The sequence below is a fragment of the Hippocampus guttulatus genome, chromosome 7 (assembly GCF_054856545.1).
Source record: "Hippocampus guttulatus isolate MCC_2025c chromosome 7, RoL_Hgut_1.0, whole genome shotgun sequence".
Classification (NCBI taxonomy): Eukaryota; Metazoa; Chordata; class Actinopteri; order Syngnathiformes; family Syngnathidae; genus Hippocampus; species Hippocampus guttulatus.
This window is the reverse complement of record NC_141267.1, coordinates 13,081,794-13,095,551: the sequence shown is the minus strand read 5'-3', so window position 1 is coordinate 13,095,551 and position 13,758 is coordinate 13,081,794.

The following is a 13,758-nucleotide window of genomic DNA, read 5'->3' as shown; positions in this document are numbered from 1 at the left end:
GATTTAAAAGCAGACTTAACTCACTCAGTCTTAATGTCAATGGCCTAATGCAGAGGCGATTCACTGCAAAAACTCGACTTTAAAAAGCAAGGAAATGCAAATGAAATTGGGGATCGATTGCTTAATTGAAACAATTCTCCGACTGTAGAAAAAGAAAGAAAAATTAAATCACCGAGCAAAAACATATTCCAAACACATCTGATAAGCTGAGATATTGTCTGATGAATTCAACAAACAAACAAAAAAAAAACATACTTGCAGTGAAGGACGGTGGTCACCGCATCATGAACGTGGGCTATTTTTCGACAGACCTTTGACCAGATGAAAGGAAAAACAAATAGCAGTCGGTGATAGAATAAAACCGTCAGGCTTCTGATAGATCTCACAAAAAACGTTTTTTTTTTTAAATAAATAAAATGTTTGGAAAACCTTCTCGAACATCTGGAATTTATTTGGGGTTAATAAGAGCCATTAAGGAAAGTTTAGAATCACATTTAACACGAGTTTGAATGTAACACAACCACATCTCCACTTATGCACGCTTGTGTATCAATCTGACTTCAGATTTTTTTTTTGGAATTGCAAATGGAATTGCAGTTTGTAGGTTACATTAAGGTTGGAAAAATGTTTGTATTTAAATAAATTAGTCTTTTTTTTTTTTTTTTTTTTTTTTTTTTTTTTAATCACAAGACTTGCATTAAACGGGTGCGGAGACTTTTTGTATCCACTGTAGCTCCATGTAAATCCATGTAATCATGGTATTTCTTACTTTTAGCTACATTTATTCATAACTACTCATGAAATATCATGAACAAGTTAACAGACAGTACAGATATTTTTCGGGGGAGGGCTGGCGAGAAGAAATATCTTGGCAGATCATGAAAAAGCATGTTTTCCTTGATTTGAAATATTTAATCTTGATTAAATGTTAATTTTTTTTCTTCTTGCATCTTCTCTTAACTCCCTTTGTATTTATTTTCTTTTAGAATTATACTTGCAAACAAAACAACAAATGATATGCTGGTGTGATGTCACACATGACTGGTGGTTGACATTTTCTCTAACTTTAGTGGCTTTTTTTATTCCATGATAATTGTGGTAAAATTCCCAACTGTACATCCAGTACTCTCGAAAACTGGACATGGGCCTGCTTATCAGTTCTACTGTTAATACTTGGGTTGAGCAGGGTGGGCCGGGGAAAGTTTCCCTCAAAACAAAATAAACAACTTATCATAACATATTCTCTAATCTTGCTCACAGGATGTGTGTGAATTTTTCTTTGCCTCCTCTTACTGGCCCATCCCAAAATGTCATCGCCATCTTTAAAGTGGGGTCAACCATGCTGTGGAACCTCCAAAGTGGAACACAATTTGTTTCATGAAGCTTTGTCGGTGGATTTCAAGTTGATCAAATTTCAAAAGCTTCCCAGTTGGAAATAATTAAAGACGAATGAAATGTACAAGCATTGGTTATTTTTTTAATGACATATTTACCCTCTTAAATATGATACGAGTATGGCTAAGAATGTAACTATGAAGCACAGTATAATAAAAACAATACAACAGAAGGACTAAATGCCAGTCAATTGTAGGGCAAACAAATATTCTCACTCACAGCCACACCAATGGACAATTTTGAGTCTTCAATGAATCTAAAGTGTAAACACAGGAAGACCAAGACCCAGATTGTAACCCTCGGACCAAAATACTTTGCTAATTTTGTGCTAATCAGTCAGATTCTGACCCGTGTTGCATTAAGTTCTATGGTTATTGTCAGCTGCTCAGTCATAAATTGTTAGCTTGGTGCATTAATAATTCCCTTGTTATCCACAATTCATCAGAGAAAAATAAAACCTCCTGACGACCCCATTGGTTCTGTTCCATAGTTAACTTCAAATCAAAGACATGACACAAACATTGCGCCATAAGAAAAATAAAGAAGGAGGTGAAAAGAGATATTAATAAGAGAGAAAGCAAAAAAGGTCCAAAAACTGTGTGGCGCCACTCCATGCTTGCGTGACTGCATTACTCACAGGGATACAACTCAGATTCTTGTGCTTTAAAGAATACAGCTAAGGTGTGTCAGAAAGGTTCCAGGACTGCTGTCATGAAAGCTAGATTTCAAATCCAAACTACAAACTCTCCCCTTCAAGGCAATCCCATGTATGGAGTCTAATACACTTTCCTAGCTTCCGCTGCCACATTGCTTTGAGATTCTCCGCAGCGCCGGCATCATGACCATCTTAATGTCATCCACATCTTGAAAACGGATCCCCCCCGATGACCCCCTTGAGTGTGGGAAAGAGGGGAAGTAAGAAAAATCACAATAAGCACGGGTGAGTGAGTTAGAGAGGATGCTGCAGGACAGCGATGTTCTTCTTGGTCATGGTAAAGCAGCCATGAGTTGTTTCTTGAGATCGTTTGGGCCACACTGACCAGTCATGGAACTTTTCGGCCAATTTATTATTTTTTTAACACACTAAAACAGTATTTTACATTTTATTCAATATTTGGTTAATTAATTATAATTACATTGATTATTAATAATTACAAAAATTACACCCTATTTATAATTATAATATTATAATATAATTATTTAAAGTACATAAAGTATATACATATACACACACACGCACGCACACACATTTTTTACCTTGTCCACTAATTACTCAGTCAATCTGTCATTCTAAAAATCAAATTTGGCCATTGAGCACAAAGATTACGCCCATCCCTTCCCTTTAGGGTGTTCCGGTGTCTTCTTGGATGCATTGTAGAGTATTTTGTGTTGAATTTTCTCCAAGTTCTTTTGGCTCCCAAGTACATTTCCATCCACTGAGCAGGTGGCTTCCTGTACACGGTCCAACATGGTGTAACTTCCTGCCCATCTCTGTTTTCCTCACATGACATCATCAGATCCACTTTCAAGCAAAGTCCTAGCTGTCTCCTGTGTCTGTGTTTTCCAGGTCACAGCTGTTGGATGGAGCACAAGAAGATCAGGAGGATCGACCGCCATGTTTGGCCGTGGTGGAGAGGGTTCCTGGCACCGTGATTTGATGCAAAAAGACAAATAAAATCACATTGCCAGGGATTTCCACTTCCCCATGGTTCAGTGGGCGCACCCCATTTGGTTAGGTCACACAGTGTCCCAAAGAAAACCCAGCTACAACTGGGTTAGCCAACACAAGTGCTGTTTTAAAAAATCTGCCTTTTTTTTTAACCCCAGAAATGCAGTCATGTAAATTCGTACATTAATCACAGAAATGGACAAATGTTGAAAAATGCTAGCGACTAAAAAGAGGCACAGGTGAAATCCTGCATTTGCATCTATCATGTTGCTCGTTGGTCATTCATATTTCATCGGAGGAACGCAATAAGAAAAATAGCTCTTGTTCTTTTCTAGGCCACTGCAAACAACAACCAAAGTTTACCATTATTATCACTCTCAAGCACAAACTGATGTTTTGATCACTGCTCATTACGCACATGGAATTTGTGTAGGAAAAAAAAAATCAATGTTAACTCACCCCGCTGCATGATCATCACTCAGGATTATCCTAAAAGGATCTGCGAGAATCTGGCCTTTGCTGACTTTGATTGCAAGGGGGGAAGTACTCAAAATTGCCCTGATTGTTCATATGTATACCCTCAGGTAGTTAGTTGGCAGAATTGAACAAAAACTACCGGTACACAATCAATTTCTTTACTCATGAATCAATATTATTTTAAAAAATTGGAGATGCTAGCAGATAGTCCAGATCAAAAAAATAAACAGACAAAACATAACAACCTCAAATCGGGCTGCACAACAAAACACAGACTACAAAAATTTGCAATAAAATGAATCATGTATAAGATTTCCTAAAATGTACTGTATATATCAAATGTGTATGGATGATCAATGTGAAAAATGTAGATGCATCAGATACATATGATTTACAGTATATCTACATACAAAAAAGGCAGAATTTGAAAAAAAGAATATTAGAATATTGTACTCTTCACATTCCATGAAAAAAAAACAGATACACATTGCATAAGGGCAAAAAAATTGGAATTGAGCTGCAGTGTGGTTAAAAAAAAACTCAGTGTTTGGCTGTTTGTACCTGAGTTGAAATGTGCATTACTGCCACCTACAGGTCTGGAGTTGAACAGTATGACAACGTTTCAATTGTTTAAGATTGTTTAGCATCACGTGCGCCATCCTAGGTATTTTCAGTCAGCCAGACCTTTTGATACAGCTCTTGTATTGGATCTCATTTGATTGCTTAGATGTACCAAATGTCGCCGACAAATGTATGTTAAAGTAAAAAGAGTGGGACTATTCGGACTTGTGAAAAGAAGGTGAGGAATGTCCAATCCATGCGTGTGAGGCCCAGCCACTTGCTAAAGGCACAGAGCTTAGCTAATTGGTGAGCATTGATCCCTTCTATGTGTTGTTCACAGTGGCTAAGTTCAGTGCCTGAGGTGAAATAGTTGATTCGACTGAGAGGATTTGTTCTGGTGAATGGAAAGAACTTGATGATCTCAGACATGAAGACAGGAGGAGGAGGAAGGAGGTGGAGTGAGACCAAAGGGAGGAAGTGATCCAGAGTGGGAGCTGTACTTGATTTAAATGTGACTGCACACCATTTGTGCATGCATCTGACAAAAATGATCACACGTCATGGACATTTTAAAGCTTTTCAGGATGAAATTGAATTAAAGAAAAAAAAAAAAAAGACAAGTGCTTTCACACTTGCAGGAATGTGTCACTGAATGTTGCACTTGTCTGGGCATGTTCGTGTTCATGTGAGATTGATGTCTCTGGGCAGCTGTGCCAGTATTAAGTTGCCACACGCTAGTCTCCAGTGAACAGGAAACCAGCAAGTTTCAATTATTTGAGAATCAAATCAGGCGATCAAATATAAGGAAAGAATAGGCAAAAATATTGTATTTGTTCTATAACTCAATGTTCCATCCATCCATTTTCCACAGCACTTTGTCTTCATTTTTGTTGCACGTGAGCTAGAGCATGCAGACTGGTCACCCGGGCACATACAGTAGAGATCAACAAGTTTCAAAATTGGAACCTCCGAACTGTGAGGCAGACATGCTTCCCACTAGCTCACCATGCTGCCTAATGCAATGTTAAGAGTGCTTATTAAAGCCATACATTGTAAGACGAACGTTTCCGTTGCATTGAGTAGTCTGCAGTGTGTTAAGCTCCGCCATTTCGCGACGGCTGGCACTCCAGAACAGAAAAACACAAAACAATGAAAGGGCAAACAAGAGTCTTTAAAGGAAACTTTATAACAGAACATTTTTCATTATGTGACCGTTATTAGATGTCTCAATAACCTTTTCACATTTTTAACTGGCATCATAAGTATAAAGAGAAGTTAACTGTAAAAATAAATAAGAAAATAAAACTAAAATAAAGTCAAGCTACTCGCCCTTCGAAAATGTTCGGCAGGCACTATGAGGAGGGAATAGCATGCTGTTGTGCTGAACTCTTAAAAGATATGTCAATGTCATACATGATGATCCTTTGAATTCCAACTTTTTTGTTCAATGCATATTTTCCCCAGACTATTTCACCCTTTCAGGGACACTGGTCACTACAGTGGACACCTTATCATGTTATCAAGTCACAGGTTATCATTATTGATGCATGAAAGGGTTAAGGTTCAATTCCACTCTACTGTATTCACCAAATGTGCGTGAGCAGCGATGTAGTCCTCTGAACAGTCACTCCCTTTATGAGCATAAATTGCTTCATTGCAGCTCGGCGGACTCGGTGATGAGTTTTAGCATCTTATCCACAGGCTAATAAATTATTTAGTGCATGCAAAAGGCTAGAACTCCTTCAGCGATGGCTCCTTTTATTTCTATGTTCTCTTTCATTGTGCTAAAAATCGATACGGTTACTTGACCCCCATAAGGAATCTCTGCCGCCAGCTGCTCAAGGCTTTAAAAATCCGCTCCGGTCTACCACAAAAACATGTGTCGTAATGTCGGAGGAATGTTGGGTAACGCTGATAGCACTGGCTCGCTGTGATAAACAACAAAAAGGTCAACCTGAGACAGTTGCTTCATCCGTGGAGCCATTGTTGCCGCATTCCGCCAGCCGGGGTAGAAAATCAATGGTTGATGATATTTCCAGTATTACATGTAACCTGACATCGCAAGTCCCGCTGAAAGGAATACTGAGATGTTGTCATCCGACCAAAATGTCAAAGAAAGAAATCAGTCGGGGATATGATATTGGTTCAAATATTACAATCTACCATAGCGCAGTCAATTCCATCCATTGTACCATAGCATTTTAATGTGCCGTGGCGGTTTATATGATTATTATTATTAATATTAATATTATTATACATATTTACTGCTCATAATGCTACTGTGATATTACATCTGTTAACTGGTTGTAGGAGGAATCCATAGATGCCCAGTTTAGATTCAACACTGCAACGTCTTGACTGTTGTGTGGCAAACGTGCTACAAATTCACCGTACTGCGATGTGTTTTTATATAGCACGAGATGTTTCTGTAATTGTGATATGATAGATGTAGTATTAAAGGGGGAGTTGGAATTTTCAAAAAGCAGCAACAACAATGACAACATTTTTGTCATACCTGTTAAAACAGACAGAAAAAAAAAGTGTCAAAACGGGACTTACTGCACTTGGGCCAAGCTAACCCAAACTTCTGGGTTATTAATTTCACCCAATGCTGATGATAATGATTAGCAGTCGTTCAATAAATGGATTTCTACAATGAGTGTCCCATGTTGGCATCGTATTTATGAATACAGTAAAACACCATGAGGTCCACCACGTACTTCAGCGCTGAAACTCTCTGACTGCACCTCGATGAGTTTTTTTTAACACTTTGTCACCAAATCGCGAGATGCACTAAGGGGCGCAGCAGGTACACCCAGTGAGGCGTAGCGTGTCTACCAAATTCACAAACACAAACCAAATTAGACCGTTGCACGAAAATGAAGATGCACCCATTATTTGTGCAAAGTGCAGACCACTGTCTGTCACCAAATTATCAGGTGCGTCGAGGGTGAGGCTGCTTTGCGCGCCGGCACGCCCATACAGGCACAACACAACCCCAGACATGCCAGGCTAGACATGAGCTGGCAAGTTACGCCCACTTTTATGCCGAGCGCATGTTAGTCTACCAAAATAGGGCCCAAAACGTTAGCACTTTAAAGTTGTATGTTTTGCTGTCTGTGACAAAAGTTTTTTTTCTTTTTTTTTTTTTTTTTAATTCCCAAATGGGCAAAGCCCATGCACCAAATGCCTTCCAATGTCTCTCAGCATTCATATAACATTTCCTTGTGCATCATCAGACATTTATGGGCAGTTTTCTATTGTTTTTATATTTGACTGAATTATTCAAATCTTGTCAAATTCTAGCAAGCCTACAACTGGCAACACACAAAGCGCTGTGCGGGCTGTGCCCTCCCGTGCCTACTGAACTGGTATCAGTGTTTTACCGAAAAACTGGCTCAGTTCAGCAGGAACAGGAGTGGAGCCTAATCTCAAGAAGGAATGACCTCACCGGCGTCCAACGAGCGAGACAATCAGCATTTGGATCACAAGCTCCCAACCATCACATCGCACTGCGCCACGTGTTCTTGGCCCTGATCAGACCCAAGATGACAGCACTAGGGCCACAAGTGTTCACAAGGCCGTTGCAGCTGCAGATGACTGTCACAGCAGCTATGAATGTTTCATGAGCTGAGTATTTTGTTCCTTGATAGGTAGCATCTGCACACTTGCGTGAATGCTGTTACATATAAATGTGGTTGATTTGCTTGCTCTCATGTTTTTTTCAACATCTTTCCCCAGGCGAGACAAAATCTCGCCGCGCTCTTTGTTTCTGGATGGTTTTCTCCGTTTTTGAGCCTGGTGATTCTTAAAGCGTGGTACTTACCACTGGTGGTATGCAGGCTCCCTCTCACGGTAACTGAAAAAAAAAATCACTGTGTAAGTACAGTTCAGTTGTATTTAACTTTGGTACAATACATTTGAATTTCACAACAAGTCGTCGGCAACTTTATTGAGTGTTTATTTGTAAGGCTTTCAAACGGGTCATTGTGCCACATTGCATCATTGAAGTATTGGCCATTGTCCCACTTTTTGTTCAACTACTAAGGTGTATGATGTCCGGGTGTGTATTTCTGTTCACTTCATGTTTTGTCAATTCAAGTATTGCCAGACAATGCTGTTACTGGATGCAGCACTTCCTTGAGTGAATCTTTTCCGCGACCGAGCACGTACACTGACAGAATGACTTTTTTTATTGTTGAGCTGCAGTATAAATGTTGTTTTTTTTTCACGAGAAGGTGTTAAGAGACTAGTGTATATAACGTGACTTAAATATTATTACACTCAATCAAAGATAAAAGTGGTGTTTAATGTTAAGTTTAATGTTATCTTATTTTGGGGGTTCTCTGACTATAAATCAGACAGATGTATTTTTTGGTTTAATATTTTGGATGAACTGGAGTGACATGGTTTCCTATGGGAAATACTGATTTGGTTTTCACACAGTTTGGTTTTAGTCCGACGTTCCACTTAGGACTATAGACTTTCTCACTTTTGATGAACACTAAGGCCCATTATGCCACTGTACTTTAATGTTGATCATAATGCTGGTAATTGGAGAGTTAAGTAATGTATTATTTGTTTAAGTGGATCTGTACTTGTAAAGAGTTTCAGAAACACTGCTATAACCCTTTCAAACTATTAAAGGCACAGACTGAAACCCCGAAATCATGGCAAATTAATTCATACAGAATGACTGCCATGTCTGTGTAATTTACGCCACCCAACAGTCCATCTGAGTGGCCGGGGAAGCGTGCCTCCGTCGCTTCCGCTCCGCTCATGAGATAAGTTGCTGCTGCCAATGGAAAGGGCTCCATCTTGATTTTATAACCCATAGGAAACTGGAAAGTCATTAGCAGTAAAGATGAATATGCGCTTATCCTGCTTCCCCATGCAGTGTGCCTGAGGAGTTATGATCTTTTATCATGTAGACGGCACAACGGCATCGTTCGGTAAGGTAGCATCATCACAAGCCAGTTATTAAGATTTAAGATTATGGTTGAGCAAACCATGACGTCATGGCGCTGACCAAAGGTCATTTAGCACGTTCAAAGCATCCAATCAGAATGATCTGATGTCTGATCTGCTGACGTTTTGTTCAGAGGTTGCTATAACATGCTGTGATGTATTAACACACATTATGACCTGCCCAAGGACAGCAGCACTGAGCATTCGTGCACAGTGTAAAAAAAAGTTATTTCCATCTACTTTGTGTGTCATTTGAAATTCTCTGGAAAGCGTCACTAAGATTGACAGCTCAGTCTGACAGCCATGTTTAATTTCATCTTTAATTTGCATCTGGCTCGTTTAGGTGTCAATACATAAAATAAAGTTGCAATGTTTTGAAAAAAAAATGATGTCATTGTTTTTATTCCATAACAGTAGGAAGGTAGTTAAAAGCTGTTTTTAAACAAGGGGCAGATCGTGAGTTAGTATGTAAAGTTGTGCACGTAACTTGTCTTCAATGGATTTATTGTCGTGAAATTGACATTTAATAGCAAATGCGGGAGATGAATGGTTTGTGTGATGCGATGGGGAAAAAAATGGATCCACTGAAGAGTCAACGAAATCAATAAAAGCTTGTTTTCCACGCGTGCTTTTTAGATCTTCGCTGTGGTATTATCAAAAACATGACAATTTAGGCTCTCTTGTTTTCATGCAAAAGACACATGCACACTCATGGTTTTCTCCTTTTGGTCTCCATGGTAATGTCATATTGCGTTTCATCTTCAGGGCCTCAAAGGCTGACCGTATTTCACCATGGGGCTGTTTTATTGAGCCCGAGCTTCTCTCTTCTGTTCTTCGGTTCATTCTGCATCTGTGGTGGGTGGCTGTGGGAAAGAGAGGGTGGTGGTTTGTTCTGGCCCCTTCCTCTGACCTGGACTGGTCTCAATGAGGAGGAACATCTCTTCAGGTACGCTGGAAAAAAAGCTAAAAGTAGATCTCTGCATGCCATGACACATTCACAGTCATCTTGTTTTATGTTGATACTGTATGTATATGTTTGTACATTCTGCATCTATAATTCATCCATTCATTTTCTATAACGCTTGTCTTCAGTAGGCTGGCAGATGACTGGAGCAGGACCTGAGTTTCGGCTCTTGTATTCATTCTGATCAGATTGTGCAGTGATATCTAATGAAGTTTAAATTGTGTGGGAATGAAAATCCAGCTCAATCTTTTGTTTATGTGTCCTCCAGTTGTACCTTGTAAAATAACGTTAAGTCTGTGTGATTTCTCTTAATATGTCCCAGGCTGGGCTCCAGATCACTGCAAAGATCCTCTCTGACAACAGCTGCATCCCCATTTGGAACGTCAAGGCTGAACAGTTGCATTTGCATGCGCAAAAGTGATGGTGGTGGAAGGGAAATTGAGTTGGGGAAAAAAGAGGAGAAGCATACAAGTACAGTATATTAACAAGGCTATGAGCGCAGTCACTGCAAATGGCTGACATAAGATAAGATATCCTTTATTTGTCCCGCAATGGGGAAATTACATCCTGCACTTGGAGATATTTCCAAGGTAATTGTCCTCCAAACTCAATTATTTCTCTAATGAGGACAATTTTATTGAAAATAGATAGACATATAAAGTTACCTACTTACAGAATTTAGTATCCAATAATTAGGGAGTTAGCAATATGCAAGGTAAGCAGAGTGAGATTTGAATGGATGCACAGATTAGAATTAACCAAAACAATTTGGTATCACCAAGACATTCAATAAAAATGTGAAACTATAACACTTGAGTTTTAGGGCATTTTTCCAAAAGCACAGTCACAGACATGTTATATAGACACCTTGGAGCTGTTTTATAAATTGTCAGGGGCGAAAGCGTTATACACTACTCGCAAAACATTATGGATATTCAGCTTTCGAGTCAAATTCCAGGATGAACATAAAATGCACTATAAACTTCACAGATGAACTTAATTTGACCCTCTCTAAAAGCTAAAAGCTGCTTCAACTGTTCAATGTTTCAGTACTTTTGGAACAATTTTCTCCCCTCACTAACAAGGAGCTGAACGTCAAAATTCCGAGCATGTGTTTGAGCCATGAATTGACCAATACATTTACACGTATATGCCTTTCTATAGCTCTTCCAGTCTCTGTATCTCTGTAAGAACCCGCTGATGTGTGTGACCCTCTCAGCTCAGTGGCCACATCCATCTGAAAACATCCAGTTTGAAGCCTCACAATGACGAGCTTATGTCGATCAATCATTTGGTGTCGTCTTGGTCTCACGCGGCCCTATTTTTGCAGACAGAAGCAAAAACTGGTGCATCTTCATTTTTGTGACGGGGAGAGTTTAGTTTACTGTTTGGGAATTTTGCAGCCTGCGCTGCACCTCGTTGGGCATTCCACCAGGCATTTTCTATTACAGGCCCCTGGAGCACCTGACATTTTGCTGACAGAAAGTAGACTGGACTTTAGACCAGGTGAAACCAGGTCTAAGTTGAAGCAACGGTGGTGTATCGCAATTTTGGTGGATTCAATGAAGACGCAAGTAGACACATTCTGTTCTTTGTGCTCTCCGGGTGTAAACTTTACATCATCCACAAGTGGATATCTTCATGCAGTTCCAGATAAACATATGTTGTATTCAAACATACTCCTTCATGGACTCTAGCAAGTACGTATGTTTTGCTTCCACAATGTAGACCGTGCACCTCTCCTGCACTGCATTTAAAGGGAATGAGAGGAGCCACTTCGATTAGCTGAGAATCAAGCCAGCTGTGTTCACTCCCACAACAGCGGAAACTCCCAGTTCTAACTGCATCTGTCACCAACAATATCAAAAGAAAGAAAACTCCCTCATACGCATAATTTTGATCTTAGCATGAAACTAGGGCCCATGATGTCCAAATATGAGCAGCATGAAGAGGAATGTTAGAACACCAGATTGATTTGGACTGGAAAATGGATTGGACCATTCATGGATCAAACACCTGTTGTGAATTTGGTCATTGGGCTCCTTGTTCGAGAACAGCAACTTGCGCAGGAAATACTGAAAGAGTAAACAGTTGGACTTGTACATTCACAAGTTTAGACAAGGTCAAATGAAGTTCACCTCAAACTTGACCTGAAACAAGCCTTACTTTTTGTGAGTAGTGTGTTTCCTTTACAACATCACCTGAACAGTATTTCAAAACCTGATCCATGGACGGTTTGAATTTTATCTCCGTTATTTCTCATTGGAAAAAGCCACACACATGGAAGGGATTGTGTTCACATTCCGAGGGGAAGCTGTGGAGATCTCTGCTTCCTCTGCATGTGTCCATACAAGCCCCACAATGCATATAAACTAATACCCTGTAAGGAATTGAATGCTAGGTGATGTGGCAGCGCATGCTCCATAAACTGGAGCAACTGAAGAAAATGTGTCCTGTCTTGCCCCCCCCCCCCCCTCCCCTCCAAAAATGTTGTATAACAGGAATTAAGTTTGGCATGTGCTCATCATGCACAACTACAGAGACATTAAAGTGTAGGCCGCCAACCCCCCCCCCCCCCCCCCCTTCCAATGATGCGTGTACTTCTGTATTGTTGGCCTCTGTTACATGAAGATTGTGCAACATTACTTTATCGGCGGACCCACCATTATACTGCCTTGAATGGAGCAAAAAGGGTTAGAAAAGTGTTGATGAGGTCATAAATCTAGCGAAAAGAATACTCCTCCCGAGACACTTTGGCGAGCAAGGGAGCCAACCTTTCAGCTCTCTTCCTCAGTGGCTGCACTGAAAGGACATGGATCTCACATTGGGTCAACTCACAAGAGATTCTTCAATCAAATGGTCCCTGGAAACAAACAAGCCAAGGGGGAAAAGGTCTTTTATGCAGCTGTTCGATTTCCTTTCATACGGAGGTGCACCAAGTATGGCTTCCTTGTTCTTTGCTTGACCTCGTTGGCCCCAAAATGATGTCAGAATCCCATGGGGAAACCTTTGACTGATTGGCTATAATTGTATTAACAACATTTGCACAGCCATTTTGTGCAGAACACATAAACATGCACGGAATACGTTGGGGACAAATGGCTGGTCGGCTTCAACAGGACAGACGGATAATAATGACTTGACACCAGGTTGTTGTGTCTGTGTTGTGTCACTGCAAACAGCCCTTTTGTGTGTGCGCTTTGAAGCGTGGAATGAGAATGAATTTTATGCTCATTGTCAGATCTTTATGTCGATGTAAAATAATCATTCCTCTAAACAACTCTAAACTGCTTCACTGCAAAAGCAGTTGGAGCAGTTCAGTGCTTACGTACCTAATTGTCATGATTCTGTTTTTGTTAAGATGACATTTGGTTTTTGTTTCATAGCTTTGTTTCCTCATCTGCTTTTGTCTTCCTCGTTTGGTTTTGTTTCCACCTGTTCTTGTCATCCGGGTCCCTTGCGTCAACTAATCAACCCATTGCGTCTTGTCTAGGTGTTCCTTGTTGTCTCATCAGTTTGCTTGTAGAAAAGGCTTTGAAGGCCCTGACCATACACCCCTGGTTAATAGAGAGGTAAGTGGAGTCTATTTTTTTACACACGTATTGACCAAAAATGCTTCATTCCTACATTTCAGTGGTAGTAGATTATGAAAATGTTTTTGTTTTAGGTCTAGTGCAATGGTGCGTTTGTCCAACCAAAGCGCTCAGAATCATGTTTGCTTTCC